The sequence below is a fragment of the Borostomias antarcticus genome, assembly GCF_949987555.1.
Source record: "Borostomias antarcticus genome assembly, chromosome: 14".
NCBI lineage: Eukaryota > Metazoa > Chordata > Actinopteri > Stomiiformes > Stomiidae > Borostomias > Borostomias antarcticus.
The window spans coordinates 16344300-16356845 of record NC_140247.1 but is presented as its reverse complement, the minus strand read 5'-3'; the positions used below and the strand labels follow the sequence as shown (position 1 = coordinate 16356845).

At 48.6% G+C, this 12546-nt stretch overlaps 1 pseudogene across 1 annotated transcript; it reads left to right on the top strand.

Annotated features, from left to right (window-relative positions):
- The first annotated feature begins 1305 nt into the window (after positions 1-1305).
- On the top strand, positions 1306-11175 carry LOC311317260 (splicing factor U2AF 50 kDa subunit-like; annotated as a pseudogene). The gene is made up of 12 exons (XR_014631355.1): positions 1306-1386; positions 1870-2023; positions 3659-3762; positions 4076-4230; positions 4648-4764; positions 5154-5292; positions 5524-5603; positions 8174-8249; positions 9530-9652; positions 9773-9859; positions 10053-10295; positions 11044-11175. The product of XR_014631355.1 is annotated as a splicing factor U2AF 50 kDa subunit-like (transcript).
- Positions 11176-12546: the final 1371 nt, after the last annotated feature.

Here is a 12546-nt window from a genome sequence, read left to right as displayed (position 1 = left end):
CTGTTTGGTTCAAGGGTGTTATCTAAAAGCAGTTTGGCTGAGCAGACCAGCAGTCACGCTAATGCCAGCAGTCACACTAGACAGGGTCTAAATATACCCTGCTCTACAAATAGAAACTTTATCCTGACAAAGGCTCGGTGAAACTTTGGTGTAAATCCAAAATAAAGTCAAGAGATCCCTGTTAATCAATAGAACAGATTACAGTGGAGCCTCATTATGACTAAACTGTCACCATAGACCTAGTGTTATAATCCCAGCGTAGAGCTGTACACATAAAGCAGAACACAAACAAATACTTCTCTAGGGTTTGACCGCAGGACTGGGTCTCCTAGTGTACACGCACAAAGCCATGAGACTTACTGTGACTGTCCATCTACCATGGGTGGAGGGGTACAGCCACCCCCCACCCTCCCACCCCCATCCCAGTCCAGTCTGACTACCACAGTCTCATTAACCCCTGCTTACTGCTCTGTGTCCAGGGGGAGTTATTCTGTCTTCCAGGTTGGTTCCTCTGCTCAGGGCCGATAGCTCCAGCAGCCCTGCTGTCCTCTAGCATAGAGAGAGACTCTACGACAGCAGCCTGTCCACCCTCCAACCAGCAGTACCGCAGGGGGGCGTGAGCTCTTTTAATAGCGCACAGCTGTCATTCGCCATGCGTGTTGTAGACATGTTTAGCTTTAGCGTTGTAGACCCGTCACTCACAGGGGGGGTGTCATGTTGCTTTAGCCCATTCTTTATAGATCAGTTTTCATACAGTCCCCACTGACGTCTTATACTGTACACACAGATGCACATGCATACAGTACAGGGATGCACACGCACACACACACACACACACACACATGCACGCACATGCACGCACACACAGACACACATACACACACACAGCAAATTAGTTAAGGCGCTAGCTGTTCCAATATTTCAGGGTTCGAGGGAAACATTACCATTACTATAAATAAATAATAAATAAAAATAGAATATACTGATGTAATGTAATATGATTATGTAATCTGATTACGAATTACTATGTATCAACAATATAATCTTATGTACATTTTTTGTCTATCTATTTATACCAATCTACATTGAATACAAGTGTAAACGCTGGCCAGCAGAATCGCTGATCTGTACTGCTGCAGGCTAAACTATGATAGTTGACAGCGTCTCAGCGCATGCTGTGCAGTCTGTGAAAGGGGCGGGGCTCCGCACAGTGCAACACTCGGCTCGCGCATGGCTAGCTGTCAGTTTGTGACTATGTGCAGATAGCGGGCAGGCAGGCTAGCAACGGCTGCCCGGTACCTCCCATCTTTTCATACATAATTGTTGGCCAACCCACTATGTCGGATTTTGAGGAATTCGAAAAACAGCTTAGCGAAAATCGACAAGGTGAGTTTCTTGCCATTTATACGTTTCTGGGTGGCAGAACTAGGACTAGCGCTAGCAGCGAGCTGGAGCCAGCTGTCTCTGATATGCTTGAATAAGCCAACTTGCCCAGTGTATGTGTCATTAGCTATTGGCTTACATTTATGTTTGCTTGCTGTGTGACTAGCTAGCGACAGTATCTAACTAGCTAACTCATATAGGCTAGATAGCTACAGTATCTTCAGCTGTCAAACTGGCACTGTCAGCTAATGCATTGGGTATGTGTGGTCAGCTACAGCCTGTTAGCTTCCCTCCTTAGTATCACCTCAAAATCTACTCAAGAACCAAGACGTGACTGCAGCTCTACTTTCCATAGACAAGCTTGCCTTGCATATGATGCAGTAGAGGACAGAGGTATTGCTGGTTATAGAGTCATGCAGGTCTATGCTACACCCCCCTCACACACACACACGCGCACACACACACCCCTTTCCTTCACCTCAACAGAGAGGGAGAAGGAGAGGCACAGGAAGAGGAGTCGCAGCGGGTCACCGAGCCGGAGCGAGAAGCATCGCAGCTGGAGCAAAGACCGAGGCAGCCGCAGCCGGGACAGGAAGAGCCACGACCGCCGGAGCGCCTCGCGAGACCACAAGAAGCACAGGTGAGGGGGCAGGGGGGCGTCCGGCACAACCTCCCACCTCCTCTCTCCTCCAGGGCCGCCCGCCCGGGCGTCAGTCCGGCCTCCACACAGGACACCGAGGACCAGCCCTGGTGGGGCAGCCCTGGAGGACCAGGACCATCCCTGGAGGACCAGCCCTGGAGGAGCAGGACCAGCCCTGGAGGACCAGGACCAGCCCTGGAGGACCAGCCCTGGAGGAGCAGGACCAGCCCTGGAGGACCAGCCCTAGAGGACCAGGACCAGCCCTGGAGGACCAGCCCTGGAGGAGCAGGACCAGCCCTAGAGGAGCAGCCCTGGAGGAGCAGGACCAGCCCTGGAGGAGCAGCCCTAGAGGAGCAGCCCTGGAGGACCAAGCCTCACTTTCACCCACAGTGTCTCCCGCGATCCCAGCTCCACATCCTTCTCTCTGTTTACCTTTCTGTCTGGGTGTGGTGTCCAATCTTCATCCAGCTCAGCTGTTCAAGTGTGTGTGTGTATGTGTGTGTGTGTGTGTGTGTAATTATTTTATTATTTAACTAATTATTTTACTTTGATTGTTTCTTTTAAATCTGTTCTCACTGTTTATATGATTTATGTTTTTATCCATCTCTTTTTATGGAAAGCGCGATGTGGTACATTGTTTTGTTTGAACGATGCTATATAAATACAATGAAATTGACATAGCCGTCAGCGTCGACATTCTACCGTCAAAAATCAAGAAATGAACCATGGCAATTCTCCAACGTCGAACGCTGGTGTCGGACACAACGCAACGGCTGCAGTGGAGCCGCTGTCATTAATTACAATGGATTCAGTTCCTTAGCGCCTGATAGTTGATGGGGCCACGCCGTGAGAGGGATAGTCTCTCTGCCTCACCGTGAGAGGGATAGTCTCTCTGCCTCACCGTGAGAGGGATAGTCTCTCAGCCATGCCATGAGAGGGATAGTCTCTCTACCACGCCGTGAGAGGGATAGTCTTTCTGCCCCGCCGTGAGAGGGATAGTCTCTGCCTCACCGTGAGAGGGATAGTCTCTCAGCCATGCCGTGAGAGGGATAGTCTCTCTACCACGCCGTGAGAGGGATAGTCTCTCTGCCACGCCGTGAGAGGGATAGTCTCTCAGCCATGCCGTGAGAGGGATAGTCTTTCTGCCACGCCGTGAGAGGGATAGTCTCTCAGCCAAGCCCTGAGAGGGATAGTCTCTCTACCACACCGTGAGAGGGATAGTCTTTCTGCCACACCGTGAGAGGGATACTCTTTCTGCCACGCCGTGAGAGGGATAGTCTCTCAGCCACGCCGTGAGAGGGATAGTCTCTCTGCCACGCCGTGAGAGGGATAGTCTCTCTGCCTCACGTGAGAGGGATAGTCTCTCTGCCACGCCGTGAGAGGGATAGTCTCTCAGCCACGCCGTGAGAGGGATAGTCTTTCTGCCACGCCGTGAGAGGGATAGACTCTCAGCCACGCCGTGAGAGGGATAGTCTCTCTGCCACGCCGTGAGAGGGATAGTCTCTCTGCCTCACGTGAGAGGGATAGTCTCTCTGCCACGCCGTGAGAGGGATAGTCTCTCTGCAGCAGTGCTCCAACAGAGAGAGCAGGTCCAGCACACCTAGGTAGAGAGATAACACTACTCTGCCTTTTCAGCTACTCTCCCAGGAGAACCAGGAGGAAAAGGACCTGCCAGTACTGGGATGTGGCTCCTCCAGGCTTTCAACACATCACACCAATGCAGTACAAAGCTATGCAAGGTATCTGTCAACATCTGTTAGGCTGACTGGGGCATACTGTAGCCTACAGTTGTGGGATGGGTGGATGGATGGATGAAGAGACACAGAGGGAGACAGAGAGAGAGACAGAGAGGGAGCACTCCAGATCTGTCCTGAGACTTTCTGGATAGTCTGAGACTTTCTGGATAGTCTGTGCTCTCCAGGTGGCGTCCCCTGGCCCCTACCCAACTAATGTCAGATACGGTCAAGTAGCATAGCCTTTTTTGGATAAACTCACAGTCATGAAACCAGTGGAGCCAGTGAAACCAGTGTCTCCTGTTGTGTCCCCCCCCAGCGGCGGGGCAGATCCCCAGCGTGGCCCTGCTGGCCTCCTCCACCACCACCACGGGCGTGACGGTCACCCCCACACAGGGGCCCGTGGTGGGCAGCCAGATGACCAGGCAGGCCCGGCGCCTCTACGTGGGAAACATCCCCTTCGGGGTGACTGAGGTGAGATGGCCTCTCTCTGACTCCCAGACCGGTGTCCTGCTGGTCACGGGTCCAGCCTCATAAACACAGAAAGTGCTCTCGGTTCCAGATCAATCCAGCCTGTATGTCTAGGACTAGATGGAGAATCTGCACGTTTTTGTTCTTGGACTTTTCTTGGAAACCGGGCCCTAAATAAATAAACAACAAACAACAAACATCTTTATTTGTCATACAGTGAGTAGGCACACACATCACACGGTGTAGGCGGCAATGTGGAAACACACGCACACACACACACACACACACACACACACACACACACACACGAGTGGCCGGAGCATCCCGTTGCTCCAGTTATCAAGGTGCTGCTTCAGCTGCTCTCTCTGGGGGTTTCCTGTGTGCTGAGTGGCCCGGTTCTGCTGTGTTCTGCTGAGTCAGGAGTCCATGGCGGAGTTGTTCAACGCCCAGATGCGTCTGGCGGGCCTCTCTCAAGCCCCCAGCCACCCCGTGCTCGCCGTGCAGATCAACCAGGACAAGAACTTTGCGTTCCTCGAGGTAAGAGAGGCCTCCTCCCACCAACGCGTCAGCCGGAGATATCAGCTGAGATCTTCACTAATCTAAACGTTCCCCCCACATATCAAGCGTAGTAGAGTACTAGAAGCCCTCTAAATGTAGACCAGGCTCAACTTTTGTTCAGGAAAATGTCCTGATCCTATATTTTTGAGTGAACTATCTAGGGCTGGGTATCGATACTGATTTCCAAAAATGAATGAATGAATGAATCATTGAATGAATTAATGAACTATTCATTCCTTCATTTATTCATTAAATAAAATATTGATTTTGGGATTCATGAATCGATTCTGAATCATTTGATTCAGAATCGATGAATCGATTTTTTAAACCCAGCCCTAGAACTATCCCTTTAACCCCTGGCCTGGCAGTTCCGGTCGGTGGAGGAGACGACCCAGGCCATGGCCTTCGACGGCGTCATCTTCCAGGGCCAGTCTCTGAAGATCCGCCGGCCCCATGACTACAGGCCTCTACCGGGCCTCTCTGAGCAGCCCGCCTTCCACGTCCCCGGTGGGTCCCGGGGGTCCTCGCTCCCGCCCTCACGCTCACAGCACCCCAGCCTGGGCCACGGAGACCTGCTATACATCTAGTATTAACAACTATAATATTACTATTATTATCAGTGATCAGAGTGCTAATAACATAGTATTACAGAATAGCACAAGCCAGGTGATTGGATAATAATGGTTTAGCAGTGAGTTATTGTTTGTTTGTTTGTGTATATCTTGTTTGTGTCTGTAGGTGTTGTCTCCACAGTAGTCCCCGACTCCCCTCATAAACTGTTTATCGGCGGTCTCCCCAACTATCTCAACGATGACCAGGTACTCAAACACTCGCCCAGTGCCGGGGGAGGGGGAGGACAGGGGAGCCTTAACTGGGGCTGAGACCTCCCCTCAGCCCTCTGCTCAGAGCAGGACACCACTCCTGATACACAACCAGCTCAGAGACACACTCATAACCCCCTGATAGATAGATATATATATATATATAGATAGATATAGATATATAGATAATCCACTGTTATCCCTTGAGGGGTAATTCATTTGTTTTAGTAATACACCGAACATTACATAGAACAAAAAGACTCAGTAGGCACAAAAGTGTGCAAAAAATACACAGTAAATTCTACAGTGGTAGAATACTGCCGCCATGTGGTGGCAGTCAATACCACACCCTGTAGAAGGGATAGTGCCATGCAGCTCATCACATGCAGTATGCAAGAACACAGGACGGAAGGCACAGCTGCTGTGAGCATGTTGTTGGCTAATATAAGCATGGTGTGATACGTGAGTTTAAATGGTCAGTATTAGGTAGTGATTGGGTGGAGAGGACACTTTACTGTCACACCAGCGATAACATGTTAAAGTCTTAACTGCTCAGCTCTACACTCACTGGTCATGTCAATTCAACATAAGCTTTATCTACATACATTAGCATATTAACATGCTCATTTTTTATCTTCATTATGCTTGAAAAAGTTCCAAGGTTAAAGGAGTAGTGAATGGAAAATGATGTGGATGGGCACCTTGAAAAATCTTTCAAAAACATGTTAAACTCTCGATTTCAAAGACAAGAAGCTCACCGAGGGGGTAATTGGTGTCCGTTGGTGTTCTGACATCAAATTCGCCTCAAATTATGAATCCTGTAGGGTTTTATTGATCATTTTATGAAATCCATTGACTTGTATTGACGCAACCGTTGTAGATGTGTAGATCAATCCGCAGAGGGGATTCAGGAAGCGGAACTACTTACGGTAGCTATTGTTATTGTTTATGTTGCTAGGCTACCTAGTTTGCGGACGTTAACACACGTATGTGCTGCAACTAAATAGTTCTATGCTAAATATTTAAAAAAGCCTTTCCAGATTAACTAGAATCTTACTTTATGGCGAATTATATATCAGAACGCCAACTAATACCTTGATGAGTTTCTTGTCTTTGAAATCGAGAGTTTAACATGTTTTTGAAAGACTTTTCAAGATGCCCACCCATCCCATTGGTTTTATGACTAAAACGGTGGTAGAGCAAGTATCAGACTTTCTCAAAAGTGCTAGTTTTGTCAACGTTGTCAACTGAACCATTGTATATGATCATAAGTAACCTTAAAACAGGGCTAAACATGCATTTTCCCTTTACTCCTTTAAGCAAAGTAGTTATAGCTGATATCTAGATACAGTGCATCCGGAAAGTATTCATAGGGCAATTCCATGTAAATGTCACCCTCACCATGTGTAAAGGCTGTGAATATACTGTATATGCAAATGTGATATTTGAGAATTATATTTTTAATACATTTACAAAAAACAAACATATTTTTGTGCGTGGCTGGAAGCCAGCGCAGCTAGTATAGCGTTCTTCGGGTTATCATTCCCTCCTTCCCTTACTCCGTTACTCCCGACAATGTTGGCCTGCATTTCTCTCTTGGCACCACTATAGGCAGTAGTCCCAGCACACCAAAATCAAGATGGACACCAAAATCTACCCGCTGATCTCCACTGCACAAGTAGAGTAGTGGTGAGAGCATTGGACTCCCACCCGGGAGACTGGGGTTCAAGACCCGGTGGGGATGACTTTATGGGACTATACCCCAAACCTCCACATGTTCATCCTTTCACTCCAACCTTTACCTCTTGCCTTATAGGTCAGATCCTGTCCCAACCCCAACCCTTATTCTAACCCCAACCCACACTAGGGACTGGAAGAAGGACACCAAAACCAATCTACCGACCCCCACTGCACAAGTAGAGTACTTGTCTAAAGAGTCTTAATCTTATCTTATCTTAATTTATCAGACATTATTTCACGTCATTTCAATTCACAGCTATCTCAGTGGCATGAATAGCTTCCGTCCTACCAGTCCTGAACAGAAACAAGCCAGCCACGCACATAAGCCAGGTTGGACCTGGCCTGGTTTTAGGGGAAAAAAGAATAATGTAATCCATTTTGGAATAAGGCTGTAACATAACAAAATGAGGAAAAAGTGAAGGTTTGAATCATTTCCAGATGCACTGTAACATTATACCGCATTGGAAACCATTGCTACCTTTTTGGTCTTAAGTCCCAGAGAGAGAGAGAGAGAGAGAGGGAGAGAAGGAGAGATAGAATGAGGCAGAAATTTGTGTTCGCAATGTTGTGGTTGTATGTCCAGTTGATCAATTGGATTCTAACTTTCCATTCTATCTCATTTGTTTTTTTGTTTTTTTGTTTGTTTGTTGTTGTAACTATATTCCGTACAAACAACAACAACAACAACAACAACCGTAGAATGTACCCAAGTGTCTTATTATTATTAAAAAATCGTTATTATTCTTTGGACTCTTGCAGTCACTGCTGCTGCTTTGGTGCTTTGATACTCACTCAGGTCTTTTTTTTGTTCCCCACTTTGTCCCCAGCTAGGGGCCTGTAAGCTCATAGTTTGTTCAGTAGCACTCATCTACTGCTGCCATGTCAACATGTAACACCAGGCAAGTAAGACGTCCCCCACCCGCACACGGATACACTCCTCCCAGCCTGTAGGTGGCGCTGTCTGTCCCCACCTGCCCTGCCTAACTGGCTGCTGCTGATCTCTCTGTCCCAAGGCTCTGCTGGAGCCCACTGAGCTGAGGGAGATTAGGGGTTAGGAGTAAAGGTCAGGGGTAAGGGTTAAAGGTTAGTGGGGTGGCTATTGTTGTACTGGAGCATTGTGGGCTGTAGGGGGTAAGATGAATGGGGAAAATCTGTGACTTTTACTTTGAAAGTGGTTCTTTTTTTAATGGATAAAAGCCAATACTCTGGTTTTAGTTTTTTAGTTTTTGACAATAGAGCCTGTGCCGTTTACCTGGTCTACGCACCATTTTTAGCTCAGCTCAAGTCAATGAAGAAAGTTTCATAAGATATTCTCTGTATTTTTTGACGGTTTGTACCCAAAGCTTAAACAGTAGTGTCTTCATCTCTGACTAATCTTCTCTTACGCAGCAAAACTATTCATCCTTCAATAGAGCGACTGATTGCTCCAGTACACAGTCAGCCTGCGCAGAGGAATCCTCCTGTTTGATCCTCTAGATCCTCACACACAGTTCCCACTACACACCCCCTCTGCCAGACCCCCTCTAGAGTTCCCACTAGACTCCATATCCCACACACCCCCTCTGCCAGACCCCCTCTAGAGTTCCCACTAGACCTGCTCCATATCCCACACACCCCCTCTGCCAGACCCCCTCTAGAGTTCCCACTAGACCTGCTCCATATCCCACACACCCCCTCTGCCAGACCCCCTCTAGAGTTCCCACTAGACTCCATATCCCACACACCCCCTCTGCCAGACCCCCTCTAGAGTTCCCACTAGACCTGCTCCATATCCCACACACCCCCTCTGCCAGACCCCCTCTATGAAATCTATATTTTCTTTTCTTTAACCATTTTGACATTTTATGGTGGCCCTCCTGGTCGTCCACCTGGAGATGGTTTCTCCCCTGTGATGTGGGTCTTTAGTCCCCTGACCCGGTGGACCCTGTGATAATGAGACCTAGGTGGGTCTTTAGTCCCCTGACCCGGTGGACCCTGTGATAATGAGACCTAGGTGGGTCTTTAGTCCCCTGACCCGGTGGACCCTGTGATAATGAGACCTAGGTGGGTCTTTAGTCCCCTGACCCGGTGGACCCTGTGATAATGAGACCTAGGTGGGTCTTTAGTCCCCTGACCCGGTGGAGCAGCTAGCTGGGTGGGTCCTCAGCTGGGCTCACCCCCCGGCCTGTCTCCGTCTCCTGCAGGTGAAGGAGCTGCTCACTTCCTTTGGACCCCTCAAAGCCTTCAACCTGGTGAAGGACAGCGCCACCTCGCTGTCCAAGGGCTACGCCTTCTGTGAATACGTGGAGGTCAGCGCCACCGACCAGGTACTGGACTGCTCAGCGAGTGTGTGACGTGTTAAACTAATCAATCAATCACACATATGTGTGTGTGTGTGTGTGTGTGTGTGTGTGTGTGTGTGTGTGTGTGTGTGTGTGTGTTATCAGGCAGTGGCGGGCCTGAATGGGATGCAGCTGGGAGATAAGAAACTAATTGTCCAGAGGGCCAGTGTGGGCGCCAAGAACGCCAATCAGGTAGGACACACTCACTAACTCACCCACACACACACACACACACATACGCACACTCACTCACACACACACACTCACTCAGACATCTGCACAGACACACTCAGGTTAGATTAGATTCAATCACATCTTTCTCTGTCCAAATAAGGCGGTATGTTCCAGCCGTTAACCCCGCCCCCCTGCCCCCACCCCCCCCCAGGTGGCCGTGGTGGAGGCCCCCGTCACGCTGCAGGTCCCGGGGCTGAGGAGGCTGCAGGCCTGGGCCCTGCCCACCCAGGTGCTGTGCCTGCTCAACATGGTGGTGCCCGAGGAGCTGGAGGAGGACCAGGACTACCAGGACATCCTGGACGACGTGCGGGACGAGTGCTCCAGGCACGGCGCCGTCCGCTCCCTCCACATCCCCCGCCCACGCCGCGGCATGGACGTCCCCGGCTGCGGCAAGGTGGGGGGGGGCGCACACACACACACACACTCACACACACTCACATACACTCACACACACACACACGCACACACACACACACACACACACACACACTCACACACTCACACATACCACTCACACACATACACACACACTCACACACGCACACACACACTCACACACGCACACACACTCACACACGCACACACACACACACACACACACACACACTCACACATACACACACACACACATTCACACACACACACACATACGCACACTCACTCACAGACACTCACACATACACACATACACATACACACACACATACGCACACTCACTCACAGACACTCACACACACACACATTCACACACTCACTCACATTCACACACACACACTCACACACTCACACACACACACACACACAGACACTTATACACACACATATATACATATACACATACACGCACGCACACACGCACACACATATACACATTGTGCGTCCGCATAAGCATGTCCAGTACAGTGGATGTTTTATACACATAGACACACAACATGCGAACACGCATGCACACTGACCCTTTACTTACATGTGCAGGGCACACACACTTTCTGATACACACACACATACCTGAGGTCAAGTTCAGATCTGACCCCTCAGACAGCTACGATTATACAGATGCCCACTTTCTGACTGTGGAATGTCAGGAACGTTCTTCTATCATGATCATGGATGCCAACATCTGGCTGTTTGTTTCCCTCCAGATCTTCGTGGAGTACGTCTCAGCTGCAGACTGTCAGAACGCCATGCAGGCGCTCACCGGGCGCAAGTTCGCCAACAGAGTGGTGGTCACCAAGTACTACGACCCAGACATGTACCAGCGACACGAGTTCTGATACCCCACAGGGAGTTCTGATACCCCACAGGGAGTTCTGATGCCCCACAGGGAGTTCTGATGCCCCACAGGGAGTTCTGATGCCCCACAGGGACACAGAGGGAGGGGGTCTGGAGGAAACCCTGGTCTCTTCTCTCCATAGCCCCTGTTCCTCGTTAGGTTTTCAGAGACAGAGAGAGAGAGAAAGAGAGAGACGTAGAGAGAAGGGAGAGAGGGGCTGAGGGGAGGCGTTCAGAGAGAACACTGATCTCTCTTCCCATGTCCACTTCCTCATACCAGATTTGGAACAAAAGTATCTCTCTCTCTCTCTCTCTCTCTGTCTCTCTCTCTCTCTCTCTGTCTGTGTCTCTTAGCTCCTTTCTCACTCCCTCTCTCCCCCAGTCTCACTATTAGAGACCAGTGTCCTGCAGCTCATTGACTGGTACAGGTGTGGAACATGGCTAGATTTTTACATGCACCTTTTACATACAACTCCCAACTCATCTTTCCTCTATGGCACAATTGTCATTGAAAATATGGTAGACTCCACTACTGTACCTACGTAGAAATGTGCTAGTTTGTCTGTTGAGTTGTGTTTTCATAGACGTTCTAAAGAGGGATGCAAACAAGTGTCTTTGTAGATCAAACAATCCGTCTGGTTCAGGCTTGCATCAGACCAGCAATAGCTTTGGCTATTATTGAATAGTTTATATAACATGATAACATAAAATACTGTGTGTTCCCATATGCATAGAAAAGGGAAACAGATGTTTAAATATTTTAAGAATGAACTATTATCGGTGTAAATAATGTATGTAAGTTGACCACGTGTCCATCGGTGTGTGCTGGTTCTTGTATATCTCCTAAGAGTGCATTAGAGTTCTTACGGACGAAAAGTTAATTTATTTATCATCCTTATAAGTTTTTAGAACAGCAGGCATGATGAACTGACCCAGCACTCCTCCTGCATATGATGTTATCATTACAGTAATGTTATAGCTAATGTTATAGTTTAGGTCATTTTGCTTTATCCTACCAGATTGATGGAGTTGAGAGAATATTCTCTGACATCACCAGGCTCTCTACAAAAATCAAAGGTTTGCTCTTAATAACAGTGTGCTTCTGTCTGGGTTAGATTAGATTACAGACCAGCTGTTAGGCCAGTGGAATAAATTCAATGTTACACTCGATCGGATGATGTGTGTATTTTATAATGTGTTTTTGGATGTCCTCAAATTGAAGAAGAAAAACATTTTTATTTTGTACAATCGCTAACCTTCTACTGCCATGCCCTGAATAAATGCCTGCTTCCTCTGCTCGTCCTTGTCCTTCTGTGGTCCGGGGAAGCAGCACTGATGATGTAGAACATTTAAACGCCATGACCAAATAAGCC